The sequence below is a fragment of the Ambystoma mexicanum genome, chromosome 1q (genome assembly GCF_040938575.1).
Source record: "Ambystoma mexicanum isolate Mex_15411 chromosome 1q, UKY_AmexF1_1, whole genome shotgun sequence".
Classification (NCBI taxonomy): Eukaryota; Metazoa; Chordata; class Amphibia; order Caudata; family Ambystomatidae; genus Ambystoma; species Ambystoma mexicanum.
The window spans coordinates 1,145,942,177-1,145,955,780 of NC_090922.1; positions in this window are offsets into that span (position 1 = coordinate 1,145,942,177).

The following is a 13,604-nucleotide window of genomic DNA, read 5'->3' on the forward strand; positions in this document are numbered from 1 at the left end:
AAACATCCTTTATTGTCCACATACAGGTGATGCCGGGTATCCACTGAAGAGATGGCTCCTTACACCACTCCGGAACCCACAGAACCAGCATGAGGAGGACTACAACCTTGCCCACTCACGTACCCGTGTAGTCATAGAACAGGCATTCGGCCTACTGAAGACTCGTTTCCGCTGCCTCAGCAGGTCTGGCGGGGCACTCCTGTACCGCCATGTGAAGGTGGCAAAGATGGTCATGGCATGTGTCATGCTACACAACATGTGCGTACGTAGAAATGTGCCCATGCCCCCTGACGCAGAACTGCAAGCACCTGAAGATGGTCATGATGAGGGTGGGGATGTGGCAGCACCTCAAGGAGTCCGCGAGGCACAGGAGGGCCGTGACATTCGTCAGATTCTCATAGATTCATGCTTCTAGCACTCACGCCTGGTGGCTGATACATGGACACGGGACTTGTGGCACTGTGTGTGTCTGGAACATGCACAATATGGACTGTACGCCTATAAAGGCCTCGTACACAAAGATCAATGTCCACACATCTCATTGGATGATTGTGCAATGTTTATAGCATATGTGAAATTATGTTACACACCCCATCGACCCGCCACCCAAGTGAGCCCAACATCCCCCCTCCACCCTCCTACCTCCCCCCCGAACACCAGTGTCCAAAGATGCTCATTGTCAGTGGGCAGACGCTATTGCAAGCCCCCTCTCCGGGTATCAGGGGCACCCCTGCCTGTGGAGCGCAGGTTCCTCCCAGATCTACGTTGGGGGCTGCCCTGGACGGAACTTGCAACGGATGATGTCTCTGCCTGCTCACGTCCATGCATGTCCCTAAGGGTTTGTGAGAGCTCAGTGAGCACACGGCGCACAGCGGCAAGTTCAGCACATACGTCTTTGGACGTCGCATGCAGTTCCCCCCTCAGGCTCTCGGTGCTTCTCTCCATTTGTACTCTCAGGCTCTCTGTGCTTCTCTCCATTTCTGCCCTAAGCGTCTCAGTTGCTGTTTCTATGGCTGCCTTAGTACCCCCACATTCATCAGCATGGTCCTTGAGGAGCGTGGCCAGTTGCTGCTGTTGCACGATCACCTGGTCGAGGGACTGTTGCCTCTGCTGTGCCATGGCCATTTGCGGTGGTGTCACAGAGGGGCTGGTCACCTCATGTTGCCTTGCCACAGGGCTTGTGGGGGATGGCCAGTCGTCGTCTTGTGGGTGCCCCTGCGTGGTATCCTCATGGTGTACGGGATGAAACAAACAGGGGGATTGAGACAGGTCATGGATGGATCTTACTTCGACATCCCCGTCTTCTGTGTCGGAGCATGCTGCCATTAATGGAGTGTCACCTATGGTGCTGCTGCCACCAGAGGCAGTGCCTTCTGTGGCATCCATTGGGGGGACCTGTGGTGGTGCTGTTGTGGGCATGCTGGCTGCTGGGGTGCCTGTTGATGTTCCCTCCTGTGTGCTGCCACTTGATTTGTGCTGCTGCTGTGTCTTGATGCGTGCAGCTGAGGTGGAGGGTCTTTGGCCGTTGGTCTTGGCCCTCTTTGCAGGTGTGCTGGTAGGGGTGTCCTGGAGCTCGTCATTTGAATCGGACCCTGTGGTGGAGTAAAGGAGGGCGAGCGTTATTAATGGGTCTGTTGAAATTGGAATGGCAATGTATCACATGCATTGGGGTGGTACCTGAGGGTGATTTGGGTCGGGGCCTTGGAGGTGGTTTCATTTTTGTGTGGATTGAGGATGCAGTTGTTTTGCAGCCTGCAGTTAGGGTGTGCCTGCTGCACGTGTAGAGGGTGTTTTTAGAGTTTTTAATTATTTATGTATTTAATGTGAGTTTTAAAGTGCGCTGTCAGGCTAATGTATGTGGACGTTCTCCTGGACATGTGTTACTGTTGCACTATGTGGACACATGGTACTTCACATGATTGGACATTGTGGATTTGGCATTGTATTAGTTGGCCCACCTACCGGATTCTTCGGATGTCTGCACTCCTTTCTCCATCCCTCCGACTCCCTCTATACTCTCCATTCCAATGGTGGAGGCACAGATTTCTTCCCAGGGGGTCAACTTGATGGGTGATTCCGATCCTCCCCCGGTAGCTGTGGCAATGTTGCGATTGGCGGATAGTATGCTCCGTACGCGTATCCGCAGGTCGTCCCATCGCTTTCTGCATTGCTGTGGGTTGCGGGGTGCGGTCCCCACCGCACTTACCCGCTGTGCCACCAGGGCCCATATGGCCTTCTTGTTCGCAAGTGCCGTCCTGGTCATTTGCGTGGAGAAGACGACGGCAGCATTCTCCTGGAGGGTCTCTGTAAGCACGGTGAGTTCCTCACGGGAGAAGTGGACCTGCCGCTTGCGGTCGCACGCTTTTTTCGCTACTTTTCCCATTTCTATTGCTTTCACTGGGGTGGATGACGGGTTGGGATGTGTCTCAGGGTAGTATTTTTAATGGTTGTGTGGGAATTCTGATTTTATAGGTGTACGGCGTGCTGTTTCCCGTTCCGGGCCCATGTTTTTACTTCCGTTTCCGTATGTTTACGGTCACCGTACTTTCCGGCTGCCGCTCATTACGGTGACCGCTAAGATGGGTGGCGGAATTGCACCTAGGGCGCCGAACGACAGCGGTGAGGGGCGTTTTGGGGACATTTCCGCCATCGCGGACTTTGCACTTCCGCCATGGCGTAGTGCTCGTGCCCGATGGGTCGGAATTGGCCGCACTTTGCTCCGTCGTGCGATGGCGGAAACGCTATTTACGCTATGGTGGTCAGATCAGTCACTTTGCGCCAGGGTCGTAATGAGGGCCATTGTGTTAAAAATCATATCATGACTGGACATTTCATTACGTTTGTGTTTATTCAATTCATGACAGCGCACAGTGCCCAACTCCCCACACACCCTGTGTCCATATCTACACCATCCCAGTGCCTATTGTAGTACTAACACACACCCATCAGCATCTCTGTGATTCAGAAGAAATCGTCATTCAGTGATTGACGCATAGCACGGCCATCCTGTGCATCGCGAACTGGCAGGGTTGCTGCTCCTCCTCCATCATCTTCATCATCATTCTCCTCACCCGGTGCATGCAGGTCAATGTCAGGTGGCAATGGTACGTTTCTCCGGATGCACATGTTGTGCAGCATGGCACAGACCATGGTGATCTTTGCCGCCTTCTCAGGCCCGTTAAGGAGTGCTCCAGGAGACCTGCTGAGACAGCAGAACCGTGCCTTCAACCTTCAACAGGCCAAAGGTCTGCTCAATCACAACACGAGTACGGATATGAACCCGATTGTACTCATCTTCGTGCCTGTTCTGTGGTTTCCATACAGGGCAAGTAGCCGCTGCTTCAAGGGATAGCCACTATCACCTGCATGGGGCACAATTAGGTATGCGTTAGTTGATATCAGACCTGACACCTTAGTAATCACTAACATGGATGCAGCTATTCGGTGTTCACATGCACATGTCCCTGGATTCATGTGTGCATGTTCTTTTGACACAATGTGTACAGTGGTATGTTCTGCTGGTGTGGATTGCGTTGTCCAGCTGATGCAGTGCGTTCACTTGCATGCTGAGGCATATGTACTGTGGATGCGGAACAATGTTTAAACACTCATGTTGGTAATGTGTGGTACTCTGTATGTATTCCCAATAGCAGCATTGCCACAGGTGTGATCATGTTCTGTCATCCATCGCTTGACATTCCCATGGTGGCCTGCTTGTATGCCTGGCATATTGTCATTGCTGTGCAGCATTGGTCTTATGTATTGCATTGATGTGTCATGTTCAGGTTGGGATGTTAAGGGCTACAGTGTTTCGCTGTATGTGCATTGTCCACTCACCACCCAATCTCACCCAGGTGGAGTACGCGTCCCACCCAATCTCACCCAGGTGGAGTATGCGTCCCCCCAATCTCACCCAGGTGGAGTATGCACCCCCCCAATCTCACCCAGGTGCAGTATGCGTCCCCCCCAATCTCACCCAGGAGGAGTATGCCTCCCCCCATTCTCACCCAGGTCGAGTATGCATCCCCCCCAGTCTCAACCCCCCACTGCACTGCCATGGGCTTGTCAGGCAACTTACCAAGCAGCCAGGCACGTCGTCCAGCATGTCGCTCCATGTAGCGGGGTAGCGTGGAGTTCCGCAACCGGGCACAACAATGTGTGATGATCTTGCTGGAGTCACATGCCATCTGCACATTGATGGAGTGGTATTGCTTACGACTGTGGTACACCGCCTCTATGGCATGACGGACCACCAATTCTACATGGGTGCAGTCGAGGGCACCAACGCAATTGGGCACGCCTGCCAGTGCGTGGAAGCCAACTTTAGTGTCAGCAAGGTCCTGGGCAGTCTGTGGTAGGGATATGTGGGTGCTTGCATGCTTCAGGAGGGCATCCAGCACTGGGTCAGCATGCATGAAAAGAGATGTTGTGATATGCCATGCTGCTGCCCCACTGTGTGCTGGTAGGGGCCTCTGGCCAGGAAGTGGAGCACAGACACTGCCTTCAGTAGAGGGGGGATGGTAGTGCAGATTTCTAGAAGGCTGACGATGGCGTCGTGTATCATGTCCACTATTTTTGGTGATGGTGTGGGGTCCAACCAGTACAGGGTGTGGATCTGCTCAGGGGTCAGATTGAATGGACTGGCTCTATGCGAGGGATTGTTGGCTGCCTACGTGGTATCACTGGCTGCACTGGTGGGACTTGCTGGGCCTGTCTCACCCTCCTTCTCCTCCTGCGTCTCCTCTGTGCTGCCTGTTGTTGTTGTTGTTGTAGTAGTTGTAGTTGTTGTTGCTGGGGTAGCAGTACAGGCATGTCCTCCAGCCCCAGGATTGCAACAGCTAGTGGGATCATTTTGGTGTAAGAAGGGGTGTGGTGTGTAGGTGTGCTCCTTTTGTACTGGGACAGCCACCATTGGCTCCACCTGTTGTGATTGTGTGCACCTGTGGCAGTTGGCTACACTGCAGGCTGCTATTTACGGGTGGTCCGCGATACCTGTATTGCCGCCATCATGCAGGCCCTATTTACTGCCTTCAGGATGCCGGTAAGTGCATGCCCGCATAATTTGTGATGTCCTCCTGTTAGTGGCATCCGGTATTTCCGCCGCGAAGGGGGGCGTGTATGCGCACATGCTGGTATTGCCGGATTGTCGGCTGGTAATGGCCCGGATCTGTTAGCGATGCCGGTAATACCATTCCGCCTTCCTTTTTTCATTACCTCCATGCTCGTAATGAGGTCCACTGTGTGTAATTTGTTTCTAAATTAAAGTAAAAGCAGATGGAAAAGATGTGTAGAACAGTTTTGAGTGGCACTTGTGTGTACGTTTAATATCTTAGCACTACATGCATACTTGCCAACATGATCCATTCCAATTTGTAGGTGCTTACCAAGTCTTAGTTTTTTCTTTGTATTCTAGGACTTGTAGTTCCATTTTTCCCATTATAAAACCTGAACTACAAGTCCGAGCCAGAGATATGTACGGTGAGAGTTCCAGAGTACATCTGAAGTGTTGAACTTAGGTGAGAGGGTTACATGTAGAGTTTCTGGATGCGATTGGTGGATGGATGTGTGACTGTTTTAAAGCAGGCAATAAGGCAGTGTTACAAACATCAAAGAAAAAAGGGTAGACGGTCTGAACTGTGCTACAGAGTCTGCAGACACCACAGTAGTTCACGGACACCACACATGCTATCCAGTTCTTTTAAGGATGCCTGGTATTGAATTAGGATTGCAGAGACTGTGGACAGTCATCCTGTCCACAGAGAACGGGGACTCAACCATTCAGGTTTCGTGGGTGTGGTGTACAAGAAGACTGGGTAGCAAGAGTTATCTTTCTTGTGTGCAGTGAATATGGCTAGGTTTATGGCTTTGTGGAAACAGAGTGTTTGGATCATGGGCAATTCTTTGGTCATTGGCTAACGGTGTATTCTGAGCAGTGTGGATTGTCTGAGAATCTTGGATTAGAAAAACAGAGGTTTCATGGTGTGGAGTTCGAGGAATGAAGTGGGCAGATATACTCCTGTTCATCATTGTTGTTCACTGTGGCGGCAACAGTTTGTGCTATGTCACCAGAATGTTCTTACAGTTTACCATAAAAGATTCATTTGCAAAGTTAATGGAACTGTTCCCACGTTCCAAGATTGTTTTTTCTCGGATAGCTCACAGATAATTGTGGAAACATACTAATTTATTTTGTCAACAAATCGAGAAAGCAAGGCGCAATGTGAACAAAGCTGAATGTGTATTTTTTCATGATTTTGGACTGACATCTTTAGAATAGGGAAACTGATCTGTGACCTAGTGATAATGCAGATTTTTGTTCCAGCATTGTTTGGTGTCTTATAGTAGAGGTTGGGAAAGAATGATACTCTATATGTAAGGTGAAGTGTTGTATATAGATACTTTGGCAGTATACACATATATGCGAGCATGTGGAGAATGGTGGCAGTATAAGGGATTTAAGGAAAGAGGTTTGAAAGTCTGGCATTAATACGGAATGAAAAATGGAAAATGCTGAGCATTTAAAAATGATTTTTTTAGTTGCATTTTCATGAAAGTAAAAAAAGTATACGTGCATTTACAGCAGCACTGCGTGTAATTTGTTTCTAAAAGAAAGGAAAAGCAGATGTAAAAGATGTGTAGAACATGTTTGAGTGGTGCTTAGTGTGTGTAAATTTAATATGTTAGCAGTACATGCATACTTGCCAAGATGATCCATTCCAATCTGTAGGTGCTTATCAAGTCTTAGTTGTTTTCTTTGCATTCTAGCACCTGTAGTTCCACTTTTCCCATTATAAGGCCTGAACTACAAGTCCCAGCAGGAGATATGTGTGGTGAGAGTTCAAGAGTACCTCTGAAGTATTGAACTTAGGTGAGAGGGTTACATGTAGAGTTTTTGGATGCGATTGGTGGATGGATGTGTGACTGTTTTAAAGCAGGCAATAATGCAGTGTTATAAACATAAAAGTAATAAAAGGGTAGGAGGGCTGAACTCTACTAGGGAGTCTGTGGACACCTCAGTAGTTCACGGACACCGCACATGCTATCCTGTTCCTTTTAGGATGCCTAGCATGGAATTAGGATTGCAGAGACTATGGACAGTCATGCTGTCCACAGACAACGGGGGCTCAACCATCCAGGTTTCGTGGGTGTGGTGTACAGGAAGACTGGGTAGCAAGAGTTATCTTTGTTGTATGCAGTGAAGATGGCTATGGTTATGGCTTTGTGGAAGCAGAGTGTCTGGATCATGGGTGATTCTTAGGTCATTAGCTAAAAGATTGCCTGAGAATCTCGGATTAGAAGAACTGAAGTTTCATGGTATGGAGTTCAAGGAATGAAGTGGGCAGATATACTCCTGTTCATCATTGTTGTTCGCTGTGGTGGCAACAGTTTGTGCTATGTCACCAGATTGTTCTTACAGTTTGCCATGAAGGATGCATTTGTAAAGTTAATGTAACTCTTCCCATGTTCCAATATAGTTTTTTCTCGGATAGCTCAAAGACAAATGTGTAAACATACACATTTATTTTGTCAACAAATCGAGAAAGCAAGTCACAATGTGAATAAAGCTAAATGTGTGCTTTGCAGGATTTTGGAATGACATCTTTTCATATGAAAATATCAAGTTTGATATTGTGACTTTTTTTTGAAGAGATAGGCCCTCATTACGACCCTGGCATTGGACCATGGTGCTAATAGCACCATGGTTCATGCCGGTAACTTACCGACTCCGCCATTGGCGGAATGGGGAATTACCGCCCCATTCCGAGGTTGGCGGGCGGTAATTCCCCATGCCGCCATGGCCCTTCCCCATTCCCATTTTTGCCCCATAGGGCTCAATGGGAATGGGGAAGGCGCTAAGTACGGTGCCGCAATTTGCACCAAGGTCCCTTTGCGGGTTCGTTTTTAACTCCTGCAAAAAGCAGGCGTTAAAGTCTCCAACCCACAAAGGTACCTCGTAATCAGGCATTAAGGGTTTAACGGCGCCGCAACCTTTTACGGCGCCGTTAACCCCTTAACGCCTGGGTTGTAATGAGGGCCACAGACTGCCTTTGACTGATGTCAGAAATTAGATTTTTCTTTTGAATATCCAAAATGCACTGAAACAATGTTTGTGAACTCGTGAAATATGATGTGAAGTATTTTTTTAGTAGTTGTAGCAAATAAAAAATGAACACAGGAAACAAATTAGAAACTGTTTTTATGACAGTTAGAAAAACTAATTACATTCAATACAATATTTGTTAGAGTTAGTTCAGTATATAAAATCCCACAAAAATGTTTTGTTTCTTTTAAGAGCCACCATTTGTGAACGAAAAACAGGTTAATTTATTTTAATTCCCCACCCGATGTCTGGAATTTTCCGGGTGTCCACAGTCATTCTTACTGTCCGACTATGCAGACTGCAATAGGACCTGTGATTTTTATTCTTAGTTCTACTTTTCAACTGTGAAAGGAAACCTTTTTCGTATTTTTGTATTTTGTATTTGATTGCCTTTTTTTTCTTTTTTACAGGAGAGGGAAGGTAAGGTGGGGGAGGTAATTGAGGGAAGTGGCACCAACCACAGAGACAGAGGGGCAGGTGGACAGGGGAAGTTGTTGGGGGGGGCTTAAATTTAAGGTAGGGAACATAGTTTCTCGTGCTCCTTGACTGCAGCCTCGAAAGCACTCTAAAACTGCTCCCCTCTGCAGATCGGTGTGTCGCAGTACAAACATAGTATTGTGACCATGCAAAGGTAAGGGTCAACAGCATTCTGTATGGCCTGTGAGGCAGCCAACGAGATCCTCTGCCCACAGGAGTATCCTGTGTGGTGGCAGGAGTGATTGAGGAAGATGAGGTAGAGGTTGTTAACCTGCTTCTCCTGGAGAAAGGAACAGCCTTTGGTGGTGGTGGTGCATGGAGGTTGTCCTGTAGAAGTACTGCCCAGGTTGTCCATGACTGACTATGACGTGGCACTCAGTGCATCTCACCTTGGCAGACCGAGCCTTTGGTACACTTCCAACGTTGCTGAAAAACCACCACACTCATGATACCCTCCGGGCGCTGGAGGTAGACACTTCCTCTACCTCATCTTGCTGTTCCTCATCATCCTGTTCTGCATCACTGTGCCTGTTCCCCTCTCCAGGCCCTGCAGGTGGTTGTTGTGGTGGTAGGGATGGCGGCTGGGGAGGAGGAATGGCCATGACTTAAGCCATAGATGCAGGTTGGAATATGCTGGAAAGCAGGTGCTCTGTCCTGGTGCTCTCTCCTGGATAGCCAGACTAAAAATGACTAAAAGTAAAGGGTGGGTCCTTTTTACCAGGAACTGTCCGCAGGCCGTGCGCCTGTCCGTGGACTACCCAGTCGAAAATAGGCCTTCGAAAGTTGTACAAATTTGACAAATCAACTAAGAATGGGTTTAGGAGCTCTGGAAGGGTACACTTTCAACTTGAAACACCCTAGATTGTCTGAAAAGGCAGTTTCAAACTGGCCATGTTCACGGACGCCATCCACGGACATGCCTTCATAGGTGCGGTCACATGATGACATCTGGGGGCATCCACGGAGCCACGTGTTGTCCGCACACACCCTTCAAGCAGGAGACGTCGGAATAATGCGCATGGATGTCTATGTCTGCAAATGGGCGTGCTGTCTGCAGACTAATTAAAAGTGCATCCTGTGGGAACGGACACCCCAGACAGTCTAATAGTCCGCAGACTATGAATTGGGGTTTAAAAAAAAAGAATTATGACCGAATAATATACAAGATATTTATAGTATAAAAAAGACATTTATTTAGGAAAGGGATGGGTTATCGGAATGGGAAACATAAATGGGAGAATTTAGAATTTCTATACAAATATCTCATCAGGGAGGTAGGGAGATAAGTTTCATCAGAGTGTCTTAATTTTATGTTTGGAGAATTTTATGGGCCAATTGCTGGAGGCAAGGGGGAGAGGTCCAAGAAGGACCTTGATAATCAACATTTCTAATAACATGATTTATAATTTAAAAGTTCCTCAAAGTCATTACTAAATTCATCCTATTTTGCAGGCAAGATCATGATTTCCTTATGTACAGTTGGGGATAAGGATTGTCTTTGTGATTCTTGGGATTCATAATTAAATTGGGGTGTTGTTTCTTCATGTAAAGTATGTACTATAACAAAATAAGAACATGTTATTTAAATGAGCTCTGTATAAATTATATTATTTGTTTATATTGAAAGATGTATTGTTTACCATTAGAGAAGTCATCATAACTCATTTCTTCTTTTGGAAAGTTTTCTTCCAACAACTGAAGTGTGTTGGCCATTTCTGTTAAAATAATAGTGATATTTCCTTATGCTAATGTTAAAGGGTACTTCTAGTGCACACTATCACCACTGCTCTGGCAGATCTGAAAAGGAGGTTGTGAGAAAAAACAAACGGGGGGTACCTAAGGGGTTTAGCAGGGTATACCGGGAATAGGTAGAATAAGTAAAGTGAGAGCTGTGATCTCCTGTTGAGCATTCAGTTCGGTTTGCACTGTTCGCTAAGCTTAGGTGTGATTTTCGGGTTGGGGCAAATCCCAGGTCCTATTGTGCAAGTTTATGTAATGTTACGAAATGTTTAAATAACAAATGGTAATAATAGAGAAATAAATACAGTGTACTTACTATTTGGTTAAAGGTTGTTCTGGAATGAGCTCCTTGCATATCTTAGTCTGAATGAAGAGTTGTACTGAAGTGATAATATGAGGTGTACAGTTCTGGTTTGTGCTTGGTGCATTCCATTATTTTGTGTGCTAAATGAAAAAATATTGTTTACATTTTGAAATGATGAATTGTACAAAAAGGTACATTTGGGTGTAGTAAATATATGTTTTATTTATATGTTTTGTTGTCCCCTGTGCTCTGGATCTTGTTGATGGTACCTGATGTCCATGTACATTTGCACTATCCACAGACTCGACAACTGCTACATTGTGGGTGAGTGTGATTTGTAGGTGCAGTTGGTGTTTCCATAGGAAGAGCACTTTTTGGGCGGCTTATAACTTTGCTCTCCCTGGACGAATCCTCACCAAACTTTGCAAAAAAAGTATTTGGGTCATTCTGAATTTTTTTGCAAGGTTTGGTGAGGATTCGTTCAGGGGGGGCAAAGTTATAGGGGGTGTCCCATAGACATAATGGGAAAAAACTCTGCTCATGCCTACAGCCCAAACCGCTGGACGGATTTACACCAAATGTGCGGCAGGAGCGGCGGCTTGGTCTCAAAAGTGTGCTTTGCTTTATTTGGTGTAAAAAATGACAAAAATGTAAGTGGACACACTTCCCTGTTCGCTCCGCGGACAGGACGGTGATTGGGCAAGCAGCTTGCGTGATGTCCGCGGACATCTGACGTGCTCTCTCATTGGATGCGGTGAAAGCGTGCACAGTAAGTCTTTCGTGTCTGTCTCCTGTTCCTCCCACCCCCGCTCATGCCCTGTGTGTCCTTCTTGTCCCCCCCACCCCCACTCATGCTCTGTGTCTCCCCTGTTCCTCCAGCCCCCCGCTCACACCATCGGCACAAGGTGGCCAGCGGAGGGCCGAGGAGCGGGATCTGCCGCCTGCACACAAACGCTGTGTGTCTCTCTCCCTCCCCACCACCCCCCGCTCATGCCCCGTGTGTCTCTCTCCCTCCCCCCACCCCCCGCTCATGCCCCGTGTGTCTATCTCCCTCCCTCCCACCCCACGCTCATGCCCCCAGTGTCTCCTCCCTCCCCCCACCCCACGCTCATGCCCCCAGTGTCTCCTCCCTCCCCCCACCCCCGCTCATGCCCCGTGTGTCTCTCTCCCTCCCGCCACCGCAGCTCATGCCAAGTGTGTCTCTCTCCCTCCCCCCACCCCCCGCTCATGCCCCATGTGTCTCTCTCCCTCCCCCCCGACCCCACTGCTCATGCCCCGTGTGTCTCTCTCCCCTTCCCCCACCCCCCGCTCATGCCCCGTGTGTCTCTCTCCCCTTCCCCCCACCCCCCACTCATGCCCCGTGTGTCTCTCTCCTTCTCCCCCCCCTGCCCCAGCCCCGTGTGTCTCTCTCCCTCCCCCACCCCTGCTCATGCCCCGTGTGTCTCTCCCCCTCCCGCCCACCCCCTGCTCATGCCCTGTGTCTCTCTCCCCTTCCCCCCAACCCCGTTCATGCCCCGTGTGTCTCTCTCCCCCCCACCCCCGCTCATGCCCCGTGTGTCTCTCTCCCTCCCCCCCACCCCTCGCTCATGCCCCGTGTGTCTCTCTCCCTTCCCCCACCCCGCTCATGCCCCGTGTGTCTCTCTCCTTCCCCCCCACCCCTGCTCATGCCCCATGTGTCTCTCTCCATCCCCCCCACCCCCGCTCATGCCCCGTGTGTCTCTCTCCCTCCCCTCCACCACCGCTCATGCCCCGTGTCTCTCTCCCCTTCCCCCCACCCCCTGCTCATGCCCCGTGTGTCTCTACCCCTCCCGCCCCAACCCCCGCTCATGCCCCGTGTGTCTCTCCCCCTCCCCCCACCCCCGATCATGCCCCGTGTGTCTCTCTCCCTCCACCCCACCCCCGCTCATGCCCCGTGTGTCTCTACCCCTCCCGCCCAACCCCCGCTCATGCCCCATGTGTCTCTCCCCCTCCGGCCCACCCCCCGCTCATGCCCCGTGTGTCTCTCTCCCTCCCGCCCACCCCCCGCTCATGCCCCGTGTGTCTCTCCCCTTCCTCCCACCCCCCGCTCATGCCTCGTGTGTCTCTCTCCCCCCCCCACCTCCCGCTCATGCCCCGTGTGTCTCTCTCCCTCCACCCCACCCTCGCTCATGCCCCGTGTGTCTCTCACCCTCCCGCCCACCCCCCGCTCATGCCCTGTGTGTCTCTCCCCCTCCCCCCACCCCCCGCTCATGCCCCATGTGTCTCTCTCCCCTTCCCCCCACCCCCCGCTCATGCCCCGTGTGTCTCTCTCCCTCCCCCCACCCCCGCTCATGCCCCGTGTCTCTCTCCCTCCCCCCACCCCCTGCCCATGCCCCGTGTGTCTCTCTCCCTCCCCCCACCCCCTCTCATGCCCTGTGTGTCTCTCTCCCCTTCCCCCCACCCCCCGCTCATGCCCTGTGTCTGTCTTCTGTTCCCCCGCTCATGCCCCGTATCTGTCTCCTGTTCTCCCCACCCCCCGCTCATGCCCCTTATCTGTCTCCTGTGCCCCTCATGTGCCGTGTCTGTCTCCTGTTGCCCCCCACGCCCCTGCTCATGCCCTGTGTCTGTCTCCTGTTCTCCCCACCCCCGCTCATGCCCCGTGTCTGTGTCCTGTTCCCCCCACCCCCCGCTCATGCCCCGTGTCTATATCCTGTTGCCCCCCACCTCCCGCACATGCCCCGTGTCTGTCTCCTGTTCCCCCACCCGCTCATGCCCCGTGTCTGTCTCCTGTTCCCCCCACCCGCTCATGCCCCGTGTCTCTCTCTTGTTTCCCCCACCCCCGCTCATGCCCCGTGTCTGTCTCCTGTTCTCCCCACCCCCCGCTCATGCCCCGTGTCTGTCTCCTGTCCCTCCCACCCCCCACTCATGCCCCGTGTCTGTCTCCTGTTGCCCCCCACCCCCTCCGCTCACGCCCCGTGTCTGTTCTCCCCACCCCCCGCTCATGCCCCGTGTCTGTTGTTCCCC